General features: G+C 44.9%; 1 protein-coding gene across 6 annotated transcripts in view; it reads right to left on the bottom strand.

Annotated features, from left to right (window-relative positions):
- The window catches only part of adgrl1a (adhesion G protein-coupled receptor L1a), a 381,665-nt gene that overhangs the window by 181,128 nt on the left and 179,247 nt on the right, over nucleotides 1-21,290 (bottom strand). The window lies entirely within an intron of this gene.

Here is a 21,290-nt window from a genome sequence, read left to right as displayed (position 1 = left end):
TCACAGAGAAACTCACAGTAACGACCAGGTGGACGATAGATAATAACAAATAAAACTGGTTTTTGGGACTTCCAATTTGGATGGACAAGACTAAGAGTCAAGCTTTCAAATGAATTAAAGCTCTGTCTGGGTTTTTGATTAATTAATAAGCTGGAATGGAAGATTGCTGCTAATCCTCCGCCCCGGCCCGTGCTACGAGCATTCTGACAGTTAGTGTGACTCGGGGGTGTTGACTCATTTAAACTAACATATTCATCCTGCTGTAACCAGGTTTCTGTAAGGCAGAATAAATCAATATGTTGATCAATTATTATATCATTTACCAATAGGGAATTAGAAGAGAGAGACCTAATGTTTAAAAGACCACATTTAACTGTTTTAGTCTGTGGTGCAGTTGAAGGTGCTATATTATTTTTTCTTTTTGAATTTTTATGCTTAAATAGATTTTTGCTGGTTATTGGTAGTCTGGGAGCAGACACCGTCTCTACGGGGATGGGGTAATGAGGGGATGGCAGGGGGAGAGAAGCTGCAGAGAGGTGTGTAAGACTACAACTCTGCTTCCTGGTCCCAACCCTAGATAGTCACGGTTTGGAGGATTTAAGAAAATTGGCCAGATTTCTAGAAATGAGAGCTGCTCCATCCAAAGTGGGATGGATGCCGTCTCTCCTAACAAGACCAGGTTTTCCCCAGAAGCTTTGCCAATTATCTATGAAGCCCACCTCATTTTTTGGACACCACTCAGACAGCCAGCAATTCAAGGAGAACATGCGGCTAAACATGTCACTCCCGGTCTGATTGGGGAGGGGCCCAGAGAAAACTACAGAGTCCGACATTGTTTTTGCAAAGTTACACACCGATTTAATGTTAATTTTAGTGACCTCCGATTGGCGTAACCGGGTGTCATTACTGCCGACGTGAATTACAATCTTACCAAATTTACACTTAGCCTTAGCCAGCAGTTTCAAATTTCCTTCAATGTCGCCTGCTCTGGCCCCCGGAAGACAATTGACTATGGTTGCTGGTGTCGCTAACTTCACATTCTCAAAACAGAGTCGCCAATAACCAGAGTTTGATCCTCGGCGGGTGTGTCGTCGAGTGGGGAAAAACGGTTAGAGATGTGAACGGGTTGGCGGTGTACACGGGGCTTCTGTTTAGGGCTACGCTTCCTCCTCACAGTCACCCAGTCGGCCTGCTTTCCCGGCTGCTCGGGATCTGCCAGGGGGTAACTAACGGCGGCTAAGCTACCTTGGTCCGCACCAACTACAGGGGCCTGGCTAGCTGTAGAATTTTCCACGGTGCGGAGCCGAGTCTCCAATTCGCCCAGCCTGGCCTCCAAAGCTACGAATAAGCTACACTTATTACAAGTACCATTACTGCTAAAGGAGGCCGAGGAATAACTAAACATTTCACACCCAGAGCAGAAAAGTGCGGGAGAGACGGGAGAAGCCGCCATGCTAAATCGGCTAAGAGCTAGTAACTACGCTAAGCTAGCGGATTCCTAAAAACACGCAAAGTGAATAATGTGTAATTAATTTAGAGGTGATTCAGCAGAAGGAGTGCTTTAGTTAAGGCACGTAAAGATTACACTGGGAAACAAATCGTAATCTAGATAACTAGATCAATCTAACTGCGCAGATTAAACAGCTAACAGATACAGAAAAACACCGCTGTGCTCCGGAACAGGAAGTGATACAATCCAATATACAATACAATCAAACGGAATATGCAACATGAAATATGTTTTGAGACCGGATTTGAACAGGGGAATTGACCTAGTATTGCGGACGTCAGAAGGGAGTCAGTTCCAAACCTGGGGAGCAGAGCAACTGAATGCTTTGCTTCCCATAGTAACAAGGCAGTCAGATGGAACAGTGAGATGGATGGAAGAGGAAGATCTGAGTTAATGGGCAGGTGTAGCGAGGTGAATAAAATCAGACAAATAAGGAAGTGCAAGATTGTGAATGGCTTTAAATGTAAAAAACCGGAATTTTATAGTGTATGTGGTATGTGATGGGAAGCCAGTGAAGCTGCTGGAGCACAGGTGTGATGTGGTCAGTAAACGGAGTCATGGTGATGATCCGTGCTTCAGAATTTTGAACTAACTGTAATTTCCAATGAGATTTTTTGGGACGGTCAAATAATAAATTAATTGCAGTAGTCAAGTTGTGAAGTGACAAGACTATGAACCAGAATAGCAGCAGCATGAGGCCTGAGAGAGGGATGAAGGCGGTTAATATTACGAAGGTGGTTTCTGACAAATCCATACGTGGCTCATTATTCATGAATTTATTGTTCGGTCTGACCAGAGCTTGACTCTGTGTTGTAGGCAGCAGTTAACTAGTCATGGATAAAATGGAGGCTACTGCAGCAGAAGGTGGTGACATGCATCTAAAGGCTAAACAGTCAAGACATTTGTATGGAATGAAGTACCTTACAGAAATTGACACCTGTTTGACAGTAATCTGTAAAGTGGAGGGAGTGGTACTGAACTCCGCTGTGTACCTTCATCCATCCATCCATCCATTTTCTTCCGCTTTATCCGGAGTCGGGTCGCGGGGGCAGCAGCTCAAGCAAAGCCGCCCAGACCTCCCAATCCACACACACCTCCCCCAGCTCCTCTGGGGGAACCCCAAGGTGTTCCCAAGCCAGCCGAGAGATGTAGTATAGAATAGTATAGTATAGTATAGTAGAGATGTGTACTGTAGTGCTCTCAACACTGACGGCATAATTCACTTTCTTATGAGTATTCTGTTAGGTGCCATGTGATTCATATAATAGGAGCGGCCCCTTTAAGAGTTCGGGTGACGTGCTCTTTTTTGCCTGCCTTTCTGTTGGCGCGCGGCGCCATGTTTGTAGTCCATATATTCTTACGGCGACATGTTGGTAGTCTGTTAATAAACTCGACTCAAAGAGTCTTAATGAGAGAAGTTTCGGCTCGTGTTTTCATCAAAAGACAACTTCTACACTGGTGACCCCGACGTTTGTCTGCTGGACGTATCCAGATCATCATGACTGCCAACGCTGTGTCTCTCAAGCTCCCCGAATTCTGGGAATCTTCTGCTTCGGCCTGGTTTGCTCAGACTGAAGCACAGTTTGCCTTGCGTCAGATCTCCACTGACGAAACTAAATACTACTACGTAGTATCTGCCCTCGGAAGTTCTACGGCATCAAGAGTGGTGAGCCTTCTTAAAAGTCCTCCTCTGACGGACAAGTATGAAACTCTGAAAGAATACTTACTTCGAACATTCGAACTGTCTGACGCTGAGAGGGCCAATAGGCTTTTCGGTCTTCAAGGGCTTGGTGACAGCAAGCCTTCAGAGCTAATGGACAGAATGCTCGACCTGCTTGGCGACAACAAGCCAGATTTCCTTTTCCTCCACCTTTTCCTACGCCAACTGCCTGCTCATGTGAGAGCTGCTTTGGCCAACACCGCCAGCACTGATTGCAGAGCACTGGCTGCTGAGGCTGACAAGTGTTTCCTGGTGAGTCAGCAACCCTGCGCAGCCGCCCTTCTCCCTGCTGGTGTTGTATCAGAGGTACCGGATGATCATATGCTCATCGCAGCAGCAGCCCCGCTTCGGCAGCGGTCTTCAGGTGTGTGCTTCTACCACGCCAGGTTTGGCCCCAAGGCCAAACGATGCCGTTCTCCATGCAGCTTCAGTGGAGTGGGAAACGCCACGGCCGGCGCTCACTAGTGGCCGTGAGCGTCGGCCATGCCGGCAGGCTGCTCTTCATCCATGACTCCGTCTCTGGCCGACGTTTCCTCTGCGACACAGGGGCACAGCGGAGTCTACTGCCTGCTTCACAGGTGGACGTGGTAGCTGACACCCACGGCCCCCCCATGGAAGCCGCCAATGGTAGCCCCATCCGTACGTACGGCACAAGGCATGTTGAACTGTGTTTTGGGGGCCAACGCTTTAGCTGGGACTTTGTGACTGCCAAAGTAGCCGTTCCCCTCTTAGGGTCAGACTTTTTGTGTGCATATGGACTGTTGGTGGACGTTAAAAATTAGCGCTTGATCGACGCCGTAACTTTCTGTTCGTATGCATGCTTCCTCAACGACTCCGATGCACTGCACTTCTCCAGCCTGCTCTCTGTCACGGACAGTTTCCAGCGTCTGCTCGCCGAGTTCCCAGCACTCACACAGCCCACTTTCTCCTCTTCCACGGCCAAGCACGGTGTCCAGCATCACATTGACACCACTGGCCCACCTGTATATGCCCGCGCTCGACGTCTCGAGCCGAACAAGCTTGCCGTGGCCAAGACAGAGTTCGAGTCCATGGAGCGCCTGGGGATTGTTCGTCGCTCCAACAGTCCTTGGGCCTCCCCCCTGCACCTCGTCCCCAAGCCGGGGGGGGGGGGGGGTGGCTGGCACCCTTGCGGGGACTACCGACGGCTCAACGACGCGACAACGCCTGACCGCTATCCAGTACCGCACATCCAGGATTTTTCAGCGCACCTGGCTGGTAAGGTCATTTTTTCAAAAGTGGACCTGATCAGAGGATACCATCAAGTGCCCGTACACCCTCTCGACATCCCAAAAACAGCTGTGATCACGCCGTTTGGTTTGTTTGAGTTCCTGCGCACCCCGTTTGGCCTCAAGAATGCTGCTCAAACTTTCCAGCGGCTCATGGACTTTGTGTTACGGGATCTGCCTTTCGTGTTTGTGTACCTTGACGACATCCTGGTGGCCAGTTCATCACCTTCAGAGCACCTTTCGCACCTACGCACTCTGTTCGAGCGACTTGCCGAGCACGGGCTCATCATCAATTCAGCCAAGTGCCAGTTCGGCCTGTCCACCATAGACTTTCTGGGGCACAGAGTCACAAAGGACGGGGTCGTTCCTCTTCTGTCAAAAGTGGAGGCCATCACCACTTTCCCATACCCACTCACTTTCAAAGCCTTACAGGAGTTCCTAGGCATGGTTAACTTCTACAACCGTTTTCTCCCCAGGGCCGCCCAAATCATGCGGCCCTTATATGAGGCTCTGAAAGGCGGCAAGCCTAAGCACACTGTGGGCTGGAGCCCGGAAAGAGACAAGGCTTTTGCGGACACTAAGACAGCCATGGCTAAAGCCGCCATGTTGGCCCATCCCTCCTCCTCCGCTCCAATCGCACTTACCATGGACGCCTCAGACTATGCAGTCGGTGCGGTTTACGAGCAGTGGGTGGATAATGCCTGGCAGCCTCTCGCCTTTTTCAGCAGGCAGTTGCGTCCCAGTGAACGGAGGTATAGCACCTTCGATCGGGAGCTACTTGGGGTGTACCTCGCCATCCGACACTTTCGTTCACTGCTGGAGGGACGCCAGTTCACCGTTTTTGTGGACCACAAGCCTCTGACTTTCGCCATGTCCAAAGTCACTCAGCCATGGTTGGGCAGGCAACAGCGACAGCTGACTTACATTTCGGAGTTCACGACGGACATTGCACACCTTTCTGGAAAGCACAACCATGTCGCAGATTGCCTCTCCCGCGCTGTTGCGGGGGCGGTCCACCTTGGCCTTGATTACGACAGCATGGCAGCAGAGCAGGCCACAGACCCGGACGTGCAGGTTTGCCGTTCATCCGTTACTGGGCTGCAGCTGCAGGATGTGGCATTTGGCGACGCTGGCACCACTCTGCTTTGCGACGTCTCCATGGGCTCTCCTAGGCCGGTTGTGCCTGCGAAGTGGAGGCGACCTGTTTTTGACGCCATCCATGGCCTCTCACACCCTGGAACCAAGGCCTCACAACGGCTGGTGGCAGCCAAGTTTGTGTGGCATGGTCTCAAAAAGGACGTGAGAGACTGGGCGAACACCTGTGTAGCGTGCCAACGTGCCAAAGTACACCGCAACACCAAAGCGCCACTGGAACAGTTTCGAGTGCCGGAACGACGTTTCGACCACGTCAACATCGACCTCGTTGGCCCGCTTCCGCCCTCCCAGGGTTACACTCATCTACTCACTATGGTCGACAGGACCACACGGTGGGCAGAGGCTGTTCCACTGTCATCTATAACATCGGCTGATGTGGCACGGGCATTTATTGGCACCTGGGTGTGCCGTTTTGGCACCCCATCAGACATTTCCTCAGACCGGGGCGTTCAATTTACCTCTGACCTTTGGAACGCTGTCGCTGGTAGCTTGGGAGTTAAACTCCATCGCACCACAGCCTACCACCCCCAGAGTAATGGCCTCTGCGAACGTTTTCACAGATCGATGAAAGCCTCCCTGCGTGCTAGCCTGAAGGACAGTTCCTGGTCTGACAAACTCCCATGGGTCATGCTGGGCATCAGGACAGCACCGAAGGAAGACCTTCGCGCCTCCTCCGCAGAGCTGGTCTATGGTCAGCTATTACGGGTCCCCGGGGATTTCGTCCCTAACACCACGGCCCCTTGGTCAGCCACATTCCAGCGCTCCAGCCTGTTGGATAATGCCAGGCTGTTTGCTCCACTTCCTACTTCCTGTCATGGTTTGCCGAACTCTCACGTCCCCAGTAGCCTACAGTCTGCTGGCTATGTTTTCATTCGAGCAGATGGTCACCACGGACCTCTCCGCCCGCCTTACGAGGGCCCTTTCCATGTCGTGGAACCTGGGAACAAGCACTTTGTGGTAGACATTGGGGGCAAACCGGAGTGTATTTCTGTGGACCGCCTTAAGCCAGCTCACCTAGATCTGGCCACGCCAGTTGAGTTGGCGCAACCCCCGAAATGAGGGCGGCCTCTGACTAGACCCCCTTTGCCTTTTCCCCCCGCCCCTCGACCATGCCGCAGGGGAGCCCCGCAGACAGCCACTGAAGGGGCGGTTCCTTCTTCTCCCATGTGGCGGAGCCGCACTGGACGTTTGATTCTCCCCCCACGCCGTTGATACATTTATTTTCTCTCCTTTTCTTTTTATGTTCAGGTGTCCTGTTAAAGTGAATTCTGAGGGGGCATGTGTAGTGCTCTCAACACTGACGGCATAATTCACTTTCTTATGAGTATTCTGTTAGGTGCCATGTGATTCATATAATAGGAGCGGTCTCTTTAAGAGTTCGGGTGATGTGCTCTTTTTTGCCTGCCTTTCTGTTGGCGCGCGACGCCATGTTTGTAGTCCATATATTCTTACGGCGACATGTTGGTAGTCTGTTAATAAACTCGACTCAAAGAGTCTTAATGAGAGAAGTTTCGGCTCGTCTTTTCATCAAAAGACAACTTCTACAGTACCTTCATAACGTGTCAAATAAAGAAATAAATGACTAGTTTTCCAGTTGACGGATAATATGAAAAAATCTTGTCAAATAGTTTTCTAAGGAGCAAAAGCACCTTCATGTTGAAGTCTCACAGGACATGCTGTGACATGCTCACCTCTTCCACAATTTCTCGGATAGTCACACGACTGAAAAGCCACCGAAAGCCGTCTGAATCTTCCGAATGGTGGAAGGGGTGGACATCATTTTTCGGAGTCCAGCATGTCCTGTGAGACTTCAACATGGAGGTGCTTTTGCTCCGTCAGCAGCTTCATGCCGAAGCCATCGGCATGAATTTCGCTGCAACTCTTTTCATGGCCAAATCTTCTGTCACAGTAGAATGTGCCAAAAAAGTGCTGATGCCCACCTCTTCTGCAATTTCTCGGACAGTCACATGACAGTCCCGCATCACCACAGCTTTCACTTTGGAAATAATCTGGTCATTTCAGCATGTCGATGGCCGACCGGAGCGCGGCTCGCTCTCCACCGTTGTGCGGACGTCTTTAAACCGGTTGTACCGCTCCTTAATCTGTGTGATGCTCATAGGATTGTCACTGAAAGCCGTCTGAATAATCCGAATGGTTTCCACCTGGCTGTCGCCTAGTTTCTGGCAAAATTTGATGCAGTCGCGCTGCTGCAGTCCTTCCGCCATTTTCCTTGCAAAGAAAATCCGACGAGAGACTACACCCATCCTCACACAAAGGCTGCTTACCAGCAAATGACATAATCGACAGGCGTGAAAAAATTCACGCATGCGCACAAAGGTTCAAGGTTGGCTCATGCAAGCACACGTGATTCAAATCCATCAGGTTTTTGCAAAAAATCAAAAGGTCGGATACTTTTCTAACAGACCTCGTATATATATATATATATATATATATATATATATATATATATATATATATATATAGTTGCAAAATTAAAGCTACAGAAACTGAAGCATTCCTTCAAAGCTCCTCAAAGTATTATTGTTACAAGCCTGTCTAGAATCAATCCTTATGAAGCATAGAACAGGCTGCAACAGGTTTCTGTGAAATGCACATTTTAATATTATTACTAGACTGAATCTCTTTGTCTACATATATACAGTAGTGTTCAGAATAATAGTAGTGCTATGTGACTTAAAAGAATAATCCAGGTTTTGAGTATATTTCTTATTGTTACATGGGAAACAAGGTACCAGTAGATTCAGTAGATTCTCACAAATCTAACAAGACCAAGCATTCATGATATGCACACTCTTAAGGCTATGAAATTGGGAAATTAGTAAAAAAAAAGTAGAAAAGGGGGTGTTCACAATAATAGTAGTGTGGCATTCAGTCAGTGAGTTCGTCAATTTTGTGGAACAAACAGGTGTGAATCAGGTGTCCCCTATTTAAGGATGAAGCCAGCACCTGTTGAACATGCTTTTCTCTTTGAAAGCCTGAGGAAAATGGGATGTTCAAGACATTGTTCAGAAGAACAGCGCAGTTTGATTAAAAAGTTGATTGGAGAGGGGAAAACTTATATGCATGTGCAAAAAATTATAGGCTGTTCATCAACAGAACACATCAACTGGCCTAAAGAGAAATGGAGGAATATTTTGTGGACTGATGAGAGTAAAATTGTTCTTTTTGGGTCCAAGGGCCGCAGACAGTCGACCCCCAAACTCTGAATTCAAGCCACAGTTCACAGTGAAGACAGTGAAGCATGATGGTGCAAGCATCATGATATGGGCATGTTTCTCCTACTATGGTGTTGGGCCTATATATTGCATACCAGGAATCATGGATCAGTCTGGATATGTCACAATACTTGAAGAGCTCATGTTGCTTATGCTGAAGAGGACATGCCCTTGAAATGGGTGTTTCATCAAGACAATGACCCCAAGCACACTAGTAAATGAGCAAAATCTTGGTTCCAAACCGACAAAATTAATGCCTTGCAGATGTGAAAAAATCATGAAAAACTGTGGTTATACAACTAAATACTAGTCTAGTGATTCACAGGATTGCTAAAAAAGCAGTTTGAACATAATAGTTTTGAGTTTGTAGCATCAACAGCAGATGAGGACAAGTTTGGACATGCCTAGCTCGGCTTTCAATGCTTACCAGTCCAGTAAGTATCAGAGAAATTGTGGAGAGCTGGACATGTCCAAACTTGTCCTCTAACACTCCGAAACGGAGGTGTTCCTTTGTCTTGCTCAAACAGCAAATTGGTCGTTACACACAAAGCCTCCGCGCAGCTTTCCATGACAAAATCTCTTGTTAAAAGTGAAATCTGCCGGAAAATGGCTGATGTCCAGCTCTTATGATAACCAGAGAACGAGCACACTACGGTCTCGTATCCACAGAGCCATCAGCTTAGAAATGATCTGGCGTTTTCTGCCTCGTCGTCGCAGCTCGGAGCGCGCCGAGCCAACCATCCTTAAAGTAGTCCTTAAAGCTGTAGTAACAGTCCTTATTCTCTGTGAAGCCCGTAAAATTTTCACCGAAAGCCAGATAAATTTTTCGAATGGTTTCCAGGTGCCAGTCTCTAACAGCTTCTGAAAAAATTCTGATGGAAAAAAAGTCCTTTTCATTCCGCCATTTCCAGACAATGAAAATCTGACGAGGGGGCGGGACCACTCCTTCCCAAAGCGTGCTCTCAGGCGAATGACGTAACCGACAGGCGTGGAAAAACTCACGCATGCGCACGAGGGTTCAAGCATGTCTGACGTAAAACCATATGAATGAAATCCATATAGTTTTTGAAAAAAAATAAAAAAGACCATTACTTTATTGACAGACCTCGTGTATATATACACAAAAAAATCAATATTGGATGTGGTTTCAGGTCATTTTTTTTTTTCATTCAGAATACAAAATCTAGAGTTGGACAACACTTGAAAAAGCTGTCAGCTCAGTCGTGAGAAAGCATCCAGCTTTCAAAAGCATAGTGAATTCTTCATGTGGTTCTCTGTGAAAAATAGTTACCCACCCCTGCATTATGCACACAGCAAAATTCTCCACTGTCAGGTCTGTTCCTGTCAGACATTCTGTCACCATCCAAGGACAGTCAAGAGACTGAAATACTTTGCTGAGGAGATGTGTAAAAACAGCTTGTCCGCCATTCTTAATAATAGCTTAATTCAGGGGAAGAGGCACAAAAGGAAAAAAAAAGCACAGAAGAGCAAGGAAGACAGATAAAAATGTCTGCGTGTGCAGTAAAGGATCAGGGGCCTTTCTGCACGACTGATCTCAGAGCAAAGGCTCAAATACCAGGGAGAGGAGAACAGATTCCACCAGTCAGCTGGCACTAGTATGGTGGCACACAGGCCCAAATGCTCACATATAGCCGTCTGAACGTGAGAAAGCTCTCCTGCAAAAATAGAAAATTAAAAAACCCAGGCACGCCCTCAACGCAGCATATCTATACAAGAGACGTGTGCATGCATATTCACACACGTTACATTACAATACAACTGAGAGGCCCACAATAGTCTCATAATCGCTCTGACCGCCACCACTGGTGCACATACATACACACACACACTCACACACTGATGTTTGGGCTGTGCTAAATGAAAACTCTGTGTCATTGCTTCATTGCATACGACGCAGCTGCCTGCAATGGCTGCCACATTAAGCAAGCCTAATGGGCCTTCAGAGCACAACACTGCGTGTGAAGGGTTGTACATCTCGAGCATTCTGTGGAATCAGTGGGACATTGTGTTTGTCAGGGTACAACATATCAGTCCCTGTCAGGGAGCCCGTCGGGACAGGCGGACAGGGGCTTTATGTATTCCACAAAGAGCTTGGTTGTGTTCTTACTGGAGACTATGAGAGGCCAAAAACCAAAAAAGAAAAAAAAAAAACCCTTACATTTTAATCACTGTGGAATGTTTCAACCAGGCTTTTCTTTTTCTTTTTTTCTGATGATGTAAGACCAATTATGTTGCAAGTTGGCCCCCAAGGAGGAATTATTGGAATGGTTGTGCAGTGCAGATTTCAGAGTGCAATGACTCCCAACATGCAAAAATCATTTCCTTTCTGGATTACACCACCAAAGGTTAAAAAGCAGGCCGTCCACTGGGAATCTATGCAACCTGGAAGGTTTAACACATCAGTGGACAAATTTTATCACACTGTTACCAAAAGTCACCTAAAAGTTAGCTTTGATAGCCACTAATCCGCTAACAGCAAAGTTAACAGCATTAACACTAAAACGATCAACCGCTAAGACTTTTCACTGATGCTACCACTAACTGCTAACCACTAACTTTTATTATATGAATCCAACACAGCATCTTGGCTTATTTTTTGGCTCTAAATCCCTGAAAACAAATGTAAAGAACTGAAATTTTTATATTTTGTAGTGTAAACATGGAGGTCCCCTAAAAGGTTTAGCATGACAGGATTAGACAATGATCAAGATGAAGAAACTAAATATACATAACATACAGTTTATTCACAGTACTAAACATATTAAGTGATTAAGAAATAAAAACTGAAAATACAACTATAAAATAATTTCAAAAATTTAATTCATGCATTTACTTTGGCTTGACTTGCTGCTGCTATACTCCATCTCCTCGAGGTGACACTTCCTTCTGTCATTTTTGCTTACTGGATTAGTGTTGATGTTAAAGTTAGCTGAACTAAACTGAGCAGAATTTAATTTGGCCGCTAATGGTTTTCAAAGGCTAATCCACTAATGAAAACATTAGCTTTGTTAAATAGCTGTTTGTTGATGAGCTGAATTGTGCTGAATTATGTCCACCACTGACTGAAATACATAATTACTGAAGGAAGGGATAAATGAACGCCCAAAGGTTTGGATGCGGACCCCATTGTGCAGCTGATGACCCTTCAACACAGCATCAGTCACCATCATCCATAGACAAGACCCTTGGTGCTGTCCTGCAGAAGTGCACAAGCGATCTTTTTTTTTTTTTTTGCCAAGCTTTACACAATGTTTTACAGCATCTGAAGTCTATGGCTGATGCTGAGACCCTGATTCATGCGTTTGTCTCTTCTAGATTGGACTACTGCAATGTTCTATTTTCTGGTTTACTGCAGTCCAGCATTAGGGCTCTCCAATTGGTTCAAAATTCTGCTGCCAGACTTTTGACACAGAGCAAAAAGTTTGACCACATTACATCCATTTTGGTGTCTCTTCACTGGTTTCCTGGCCCATTGAGATCAGATTTTAAGGTTATGCTACTAACCTATAAAATTGTTCACAGACTGGCACCTCCCTACTTAGCTGACCTACTTAAACCCTACGTACCGGCCAAGGCTTTGCGTTCTCATGGTGCAGGACTACTTTGTTTCCCTAGGGTGAATAAAAAGTCTGTGGGTCACAGAGCTTTCTCTTATCGTGCCCCTGTTCTGTGGAATGATCTCCCTGCATCAATAAAACAGCCAGATTCTGTTGAGACTTTCAAGTCCAGACTTAAGACACACTTATTTTCCCTTCCGTATGACTAGCATACTGGCATAGTATGTTACTATGCTTTTTACTCTTTTAAATTCATTTCATTGGGAAACAGAGCGGGCTGCGGCCTCAACTTTATCTCAATTCTGGGTATTTTAGTGAAGCTTAGGGCTAGTGGCTGGCAATCACTTTAGTATTTCTTCTGTTTTTCTTGTTGCTTAATGCTGACAAATTATACGGTATTTGTTGTCTTTCTGATGCCTGATTTGTTTTTTTTTCTCTCTGTTTGAGGTGCAGCTCCATCCAAAGATGGGTGTGGTGTCTGTTTCTGTAACCCTCCTGTCCTGAGCACCGGCAACATTTCCTGTATATTCATTTTGTAAATTGTTTTGTAGACCTTACTTGTGTGAAGCGCCTTGAGGCAACTTTGTTGTGATTTGGCGCTATATAAATGAAAATAAATTGAAATTGAAGTGCCAGTCCCACCGCCATTTTCCACAACATTTCACATACCACCCAAAGCGGTGTGGTGGATGCAGCAATGTTCAGAACAAGCACAAGCTCTGGACCTGACTTGTTACCGAAATACCGATCAGAACATATGAGAACCAACACTGAAACCTGGGGTGCTAAGTAATTTATGTCCAGACTCTGCATTCTAGTCTAAGTGCTTACTGACATATAGTGAGTCCATTACATGTGGGTCAAAGATAAACCCAGGAATCTAGTGTGTTGCATAAACCAGGGGACACTCTAGTAGGTTAATGTTAAGAGTTATTTGCTTAAGACCTCTTTTCTTACTTACTTTGAGAAGTATAAATTAAACTGTGTCAAAACTAACATTCATTGTTTTCCTAACTTTGCCTTAACTAGCTTAACAGATTAACTAGTTAATGTTAGCTAGGCTAACATTTGCCTATAACTTTAGGTACCCTAATAGCAGTGGTGACTGCTGGTCTGTCAAAGATGGGAAGCTCATTGCCGGCTAATGGCCCAGTCACATGGCACTTATCGAAGGGCAACGAAGTCCAAACAAAACAAGAAATCTGGACTTTCTTTGGCATCGTTTAAACCTTCGCGCAGCTTTGTTCCTCAGGTTCTACAGGAAAATGCTTTGACCACAGATCGTATGAGAAAAAAGATTTATGAGAAGTTAACAAAATAGTCAATCGATTTGTGATATGTAGCTGATTCTGAATGAACTCGTCTTCAAGATGAACGTGTTCTAACGCATTTGTAGTCAATGAAATGATAAACTGTACATATTGACCAATTATTTTTTGACATTTTAGGGGGAAGCTGAGCTTCCCTTGCAGTCTTAGAGAAACCACCTCTGCATGATAGGTAAGCTCCCCCAGTGATTGTTGATTGTACAATTTGCACTCTGAGCGCGGACTGATTCATTTGGTTTAAAGGTCCAAATATACCGCAAGTTGAGTTTTTCATTGGTGCAAATGTCAAAACAAGTGTTTCTGGCCATTTTCAGGGAAACAATTCAATGGATTAAATAGAAACTTGAAACAGAGACTTGAGATCTTGAGAGTACTGTAAATTAAGACCAGTAGCTGCTCTGTAGTTTCAGTGGTTACTGAGAAATGATTTCATAAGGCCAAACACAGATTTTTTTTTGTTATTTTGTGATAAAAAAAAAGTGAATTGAATCAACAGAACTTTTGGTAATTTGAGAAATTAATGCCAAAATCTGCTCTCTACTACAAATGGTTACTGTATTATAAGCGAAGGGTCATTTAACTGGGTTCAAAGTCATAACTAATGTTCCCAACAGTTTCAGGAAATATGATGAAATTGGAGTAAAGACAACCTGAAATCAGATTAAACGCAAGATGTCTAGTCTCAGTGGTTACTGAAAAATAATGAGAGACCGTTTCATCAAGGTCGAAGGCCAAAACCAGATTTCCTGTCATTTTCAGAAATAAAAAGTTCAATTGAATTAAAAAGAAACTTGGTGTCCCTCAGAAACTGAAGCCCAAAATCTGCTCTATGCTACTACTTCTCACTCAAAAAGTGAGAAGGATTTAATTGGGGTCATGGTCACAACTGATGGTACCAACCATGTTCAGGGAAAAAAAAAAGAGGAAATAAGAGCACAGAATCCCAAGTGTGCTAGGCTCAGTGGTTACTGAGTAGGCAAATTTTTTTAGATTTTGCCTGTTACCATGGTAACACTTCAGTTTCTCACAGTGTTCCATACAGTAGATGCTTGCATCTTGAAAATAATTTCACACCAAAATTAACATTGTAAAACCAGTGATTCCTTACTTCAGCAAATGGCCATGGAAGCACACATGATGGTGAATAAGCAAATTATAGTGTATGTCATTGTTGCATTAATGTATTTAATTTATTTATTGATTTAGTTATCGATTTATTTATTTTGTCAGGATGGTGAATTATTCAGATTGGCATAGAGTTCATGCGATATGATGAATAGTCTTTTGTGTGATGTCAGGTTGTGAGTAAAGGCCTGTGGGACACACCAGGGAAGACGTGCTGTGCATGAGTACCGAGCTCAAGCTCTTTGGGAATGTTTGCAGTAAAGACCTCGCTCCAGAGGAGAATAAATGTCTGCGTGTAGTGAGCAAATATTAGAAAGTGCAGCCAGGAGCAGAGTGAGGTTAAAGTATAGCAGATTAGTGGGGACACCGAGCAGACGCAGGGGTACACATTAAACTGTGAAGCCATGTGTGATGATCCTGCAGGTTTCCAAATGAGTTCTGATTAGCCTGAGAGTGATTTAAGATGCTCACAGAGTCAGACAGGCAGCTACCAACCACCATTACAAAGAAAAAAAAATCCTTGTTCTATAAATTAACCAGCCTATACACAGGTACGGAGTGCTGCACAAAGTGGGGCCTGAAACTCAGTGACTTCCCAGTGACAGCAGTGGTTAATTAGCGATGTTTTCTGGCTCTGACACTGTTCAGTGCTTCCTTGGGCCGGGTGTTGGGTACAGGTGTGGTTACCAGTGGCTTAGGGAACTTTGTCAGTGAGGAAAAGTTTAATTGACCTTGACTTGGCAGATGAGTGCGTTCACTCATATGCTGAATCAATGTGCACCCTGAAACAGTACTTAAAAAGCTTAGTGAAGAATTGGCGTATTTGGATTTCTGATTGTCCTGGATCAAGACTAAGGTCGAAGCTTTCTGTGGCATGCGGATGTGGCCATCAGAAGTGCGAATGTGTATCAATCAATCAATTTTTTTTATATAGCGCCAAATCACAACAAACAGTTGCCCCAAGGCGCTTTATATTGTAAGGCAAGGCCATACAATAATTATGTAAAACCCCAACGGTCAAAACGACCCCCTGTGAGCAAGCACTTGGCTACAGTGTATGTGGTGAAAGTGTTTAACTTGTAAAGACCTTCATGTATTTCTGCATTGACATTCATGCCTTGGGGTCCTCAGCCTGTGGGATCGGGAGATGCCTGGGAAGAGCTTACGGAGCTATGTTTAGTGATGCTGGTATCTTTGCAAGAGAACGAATGTTCATGTCTTTAGGGTCCTGGTGCTTTGGTTGTGAGAGTTGGATGCTAACCCATCACCTGACATGTCATCTTCAGGTCTTTGGTACCAGGGCCAGGTTTCATAAAGCAGTCTAATCGTTCAGTCTACTAACCTTACTTAGTCGACTATGGTTAGTCGCCCAACATTATCCGACTAATCACCATTTCACATTGATGGCTAAACTTGTATATTGGCCGTCTTACATTAGTCAGAGATTTTGATGGACATAACAGCCTCGCAAGCGTCGTTGCAAAGAGACGGCTCCAATGCACAACAGTTTTGTTTATTTCTGCGTTGGTCGCTCTGATAAACTATCCAGCCTTTGTTTCATTAACTGGCTTTATTAGAACAGACCCATACAAACCGCAGAACAATGTGTTTAGCTCTTAGCCTAGCATTTCTTCTCCTACACTTCCGTCAACCCATTTTGTCCACACAACATTGCTCAGTGTAACAGTGACGCTCGGTGGCTAATATGAGAACTGTCACAAACACATCAAGACAGTTGTTGTCTGCTGCAACCACGGCCAAAAGTGGAGGAAGCTCTCCTTTTGGAGGAATACAAGCGATGTAGGGGTGCTCTTGAGTGTTCCATCAAGTGTTGGCACATGATAGCTGCCATTTTTTTTTTTGAGGTAAGACACTTTAGTTGGGTAATGCGAAACCTTAGCTGACTAAGCAGTTTGTGCGATGGCTCGCATCAAAGTGAGTTTATTCGACTAAACAAGATTAGACTGCTTTATGAAACCGGGCCCTGATCTCTTTGATCTTTGTGTCCAGGATGAAATGACTGTGACCACACAAACCTGGCCCAGGAGAAACACCCCCCTCCAGGGACCATGGCTGGAAATCGTATCTGCATTCATCTTCCAACAGAATCTTCATCCAACAGAACGGTTGACGTCTTCTCCTCTGGCTGCATCTTTGCCTTTGTTTCTGTCAGTCTATTAGCACAGGTGTGGCCAGGAGTTCGTAAACTGTGCGGTCAGCCTTTGTCCAACCATGTTTATAATCTGATTATCATAAAACAAAAAAGAACAAACACAAACAACCAAACCATCCCCCCCCTCCCCGGAGGACCGTCCCATCAAACCCCGGGAAGAGGAGAAAAGAAAAACAACACAACGTAAGCAACAAATAAAACGCTAACACCCCCCCCCCCCCCCCCCCCCCCGACGACATTGTAGGACCAACACCCCCCAGAGGACATTCCATATCGTACTTCTTTGGAGGTAATTAGACTCAGCCATTTTGTGTTTTGCAAATATATCTGTATATTGTGAGTGTTTGCAGGAGTACCCGGTTCCTCCTTTCTGTGGAAGCTGAGTGAGTGCAGGACGGCACTCTTTTCCCCTGAGGAATCACTGCGGTACTCTACAGAATATTGAGTGAGAGGTGGAGGTGGCATTCCCACCGTTGTTGTTACAGGGTGTACACACACCCACACTTGACTGTCTTTGTTCTTCGCCAGCAGTACCAGATCGACAGTCGGGGACGGTGATCACCTGGGAATCGGGACTTGGCGGCTCCAGTATTCACCAGGTTCGGTGGCGGCGGAAATCGTGTGGTTCCGGCTCTTCTCAGGACAGACGCTTCTATCCGAGCCTGCCCACACGTCACCTTTTTGGATTGACTGTACTCATATTCTGAGATTGTCTGTATATTCGTTGTGCACCTTCACAACATTAAATTGTTATTTTTGGCTCATCTATTGACCGTTCATTTGTGCCCCCTGTTGTGGGTCCGTGTCACTACACTTTCACAACAGAATGGTCTATTTGAAGAGTTTCAGTCAGGTTTTAGAATTCATCATAGTACAGAAACAGCATTAGTGAAGGTTACAAATGATCTTCTTATGGCCTCGGACAGTGGACTCATCTCTGTGCTTGTTCTGTTAGATCTCAGTGCTGCTTTGATACTGTTGACCATAAAATTTTATTACAGAGATTAGAGCATGCCATAGGTATTAAGGCACTGCGCTGCGGTGGTTTGAATCATATTTATCTAATAGATTACAATTTGTTCATGTAAATGGGGAATCTTCTTCACAGACTAAGGTTAATTATGGAGTTCCACAAGGTTCTGTGCTAGGACCTATTTTATTCACTTTATACATGTTTCCCTTAGGCAGTATTATTAGACAGCATTGCTTAAATTTTCATTGTTACGCAGATGATACCCAGCTTTATCTATCCATGAAGCCAGAGGACACACACCAATTAGCTAAACTGCAGGATTGTCTTACAGACATAAAGACATGGATGACCTCTAATTTCTTGCTTTTAAACTCAGATAAAACTGAAGTTATTGTACTTGGCCCCACAAATCCTAGAAACATGGTGTCTAACCAGATCCTTACTCTGGATGGCATTACCCTGACCTCTAGTAATACTGTGAGAAATCTGGAGTCATTTTTGATCAGGATATGTCATTCAATGCGCATATTAAACAATATGTAGGACTTCTTTTTTGCATTTATGCAATATCTCTAAAATTAGAAAGGTCTTGTCTCAGAGTGATGCTGAAAAACTAATTCATGCATTTATTTCCTCTAGGCTGGACTATTGTAATTCATTATTATCAGGTTGTCCTAAAAGTTCCCTGAAAAGCCTTCAGTTAATTCAAAATGCTGCAGCTAGAGTGCTAACAGGGACTAGAAGGGAGAGCATACCTCACCCATATTGGCCTCTCTTCATTGGCTTCCTGTTAATTCTAGAATAGAATTTAAAATTCTTCTTCTTACTTATAAGGTTTTGAATAATCAGGTCCCATCTTATCTTAGGGACCTCATAGTACCATATCACCCCAATAGAGTGCTTCGCTCTCAGACTGCAGGCTTACTTGTAGTTCCTAGGGTTTGTAAGAGTAGAATGGGAGGCAGAGCCTTCAGCTTTCAGGCTCCTCTCCTGTGGAACCAGCTCCCAATTCGGATCAGGGATCAGACACCCTCTCTACTTTTAAGATTAGGCTTAAAACTTTCCTTTTTGCTAAAGCTTATAGTTAGGGCTGGATCAGGTGACCCTGAACCATCCCTTAGTTATGCTGCTATAGACTTAGACTGCTGGGGGGTTCCCATGATGCACTGAGTGTTTCTTTCTCTTTTTGCTCTGTATGCACCACTCTGCATTTAATCATTAGTGATTGATCTCTGCTCCCCCTCCACAGCATGTCTTTTTTCCTGGTTCTCTCCCTCAGCCCCAACCAGTCCCAGCAGAAGACTGCCCCTCCCTGAGCCTGGTTCTGCTGGAGGTTTCTTCCTGTTAAAAGGGAGTTTTTCCTTCCCACTGTCGCCAAGTGCTTGCTCACAGGGGGTTGTTTTGGCCGTTGGGGTTTTTCCGTAATTATTGTATGGCCTTGCCTTACAATATAAAGCGCCTTGGGGCAGCTGTTTGTTGTGATTTGGCGCTATATAAATAAAATTGATTTGATTTGATTTGAGAGAATATACAGTTAATTAAAACTGCCCAAAGGTAAAACTCTTCAGATAGTCAGCAGCTACAAGTATTTAAGATTAATTATTGATACAGAGCTTTCTTTAAAGTACATCTTAAACACTTGATTTCCAAATTAAGGGTGAAGCTAGGCTTCTTTTAAAGAAACAAGTCATGTTTTTCTCTTGGAGTTCGGAAGCTACTGATAACTGCTATCTTGCCTGTATTGGATTACGGTGATGTTGTGTATATGTGCACTTGTTGACAGTCCCTGACCCCGCTGTACCATTGTGCTCTGAGATTCATCACTGGTTGTAGCTGCCTCATCCACCACTGTGAGTTGTATGCTTATGCTGGCATACTGTTGTGTGGGCCGCTGAAGAGGAGGTACTGCTGGCCCACCACCACAAGATGGCGCCCTGCTTGAAGTGCAGGCTTCAAGCACGAGAGGGCGTCGGCTTTGCTGGAGGTGACAGATGTCATCAATCAACACAAGCTGTCACCCATCACCACCACTACAAAGACCGGACTGCAACTCCACCTCCTCGCCGAGAAATCAACTACCATTCAGGTAATTTCTCTGCTGACTAACACTGTGTGTGTAATAACTGGAACGTCTATTTGCAGCCGTTTTCCTGGAGTGTTTCCTTATCTGGAGGATTGGCGTTTGGTGTGACAGCGACGGCTTCGCCTCACACCCCAACTCAGATAAGTGGTTGACCAGGAGCTGCACGAGTGTGTGTGATTGGAGATGGAGGTTTTCCCTCCTTTACTTAATACAGACTGTGGGATTACTGAGTGTGCGAACTCACACTCATCTGGACTGTCTCTGTTCTCTGCCAGCAGTACCGGGTCTGACTGCTGAAGACAGCGGCCACCTGGGGCGCAGGGCTTGGCGGCTCCGGTGTTCTTCAGCTCCATTGGTGGTGGAAGCTGTGTGGGGATCCAGCTCTTCTCTCTCCAGGCGTCTTCTATCGTCGAGCCTGCCCACACGTCACCTGGTGTATGATTGACAGTCCACCATATTGTTATTGTCTGTACGTTGTTGTGCGATTCACAACATTAAATTGTTACTTTTTGGCTTATCCATTGTCCGTTCATTAACGCCCCCTGTTGTGGGTCCGTGTCACGTCACTTTCACAACACATACCTTCTTTGGATGTAAGGCGATATACACACTGGATGACTGTGATTTACAAGGCTATTATTGGGTTAGTTTCCATTTATATATCCAGTTTACTTCAGAGATCTGAAAGCTGTTATGGTTTGCACTCAAATGACCTGATGTGCCTTTGAGTACTTTGTGTTCGCACTGAAACGGGAAAGAAGGCCTTTAGTTTTTCTGCTCACTCTGCTTGGAATGTCCTCCAATCGGAATTGAAACTGTCTGGGTTCATTTCTCTGAACATTTTCTGCTCAATTGTAAGAGACTGAATGGAAATGTTTAGAACAGTGCCTGTGTTTTTGAATTTTAAATTAACTTATATATTGTTACTCTATGACCAAACCTAGTGTGTTTTATTTGTAAATTGCTTGTACTTTATTCATTTTAATGTTATTGTGATGTTATTAACTTGTTTCTTATGTGTGCTGCTGCCTTTCTTGGCCAGGTCACCCTTGCAAAAGAGATTTTGATTTCAGTGGATTTTGTTATCTGGCTAAATAAAGGTTAATAATGTTATGATCTTTGCAAAATTAACAAATACCTTGATTTCAGCACTTGAGAAGCT

This window comes from Thalassophryne amazonica, chromosome 16 (genome assembly GCF_902500255.1).
Source record: "Thalassophryne amazonica chromosome 16, fThaAma1.1, whole genome shotgun sequence".
Lineage (NCBI taxonomy): Eukaryota > Metazoa > Chordata > Actinopteri > Batrachoidiformes > Batrachoididae > Thalassophryne > Thalassophryne amazonica.
The sequence above is the reverse complement of the archived record's forward strand: the minus strand, read 5'-3'. Positions and strand labels throughout refer to the sequence as shown.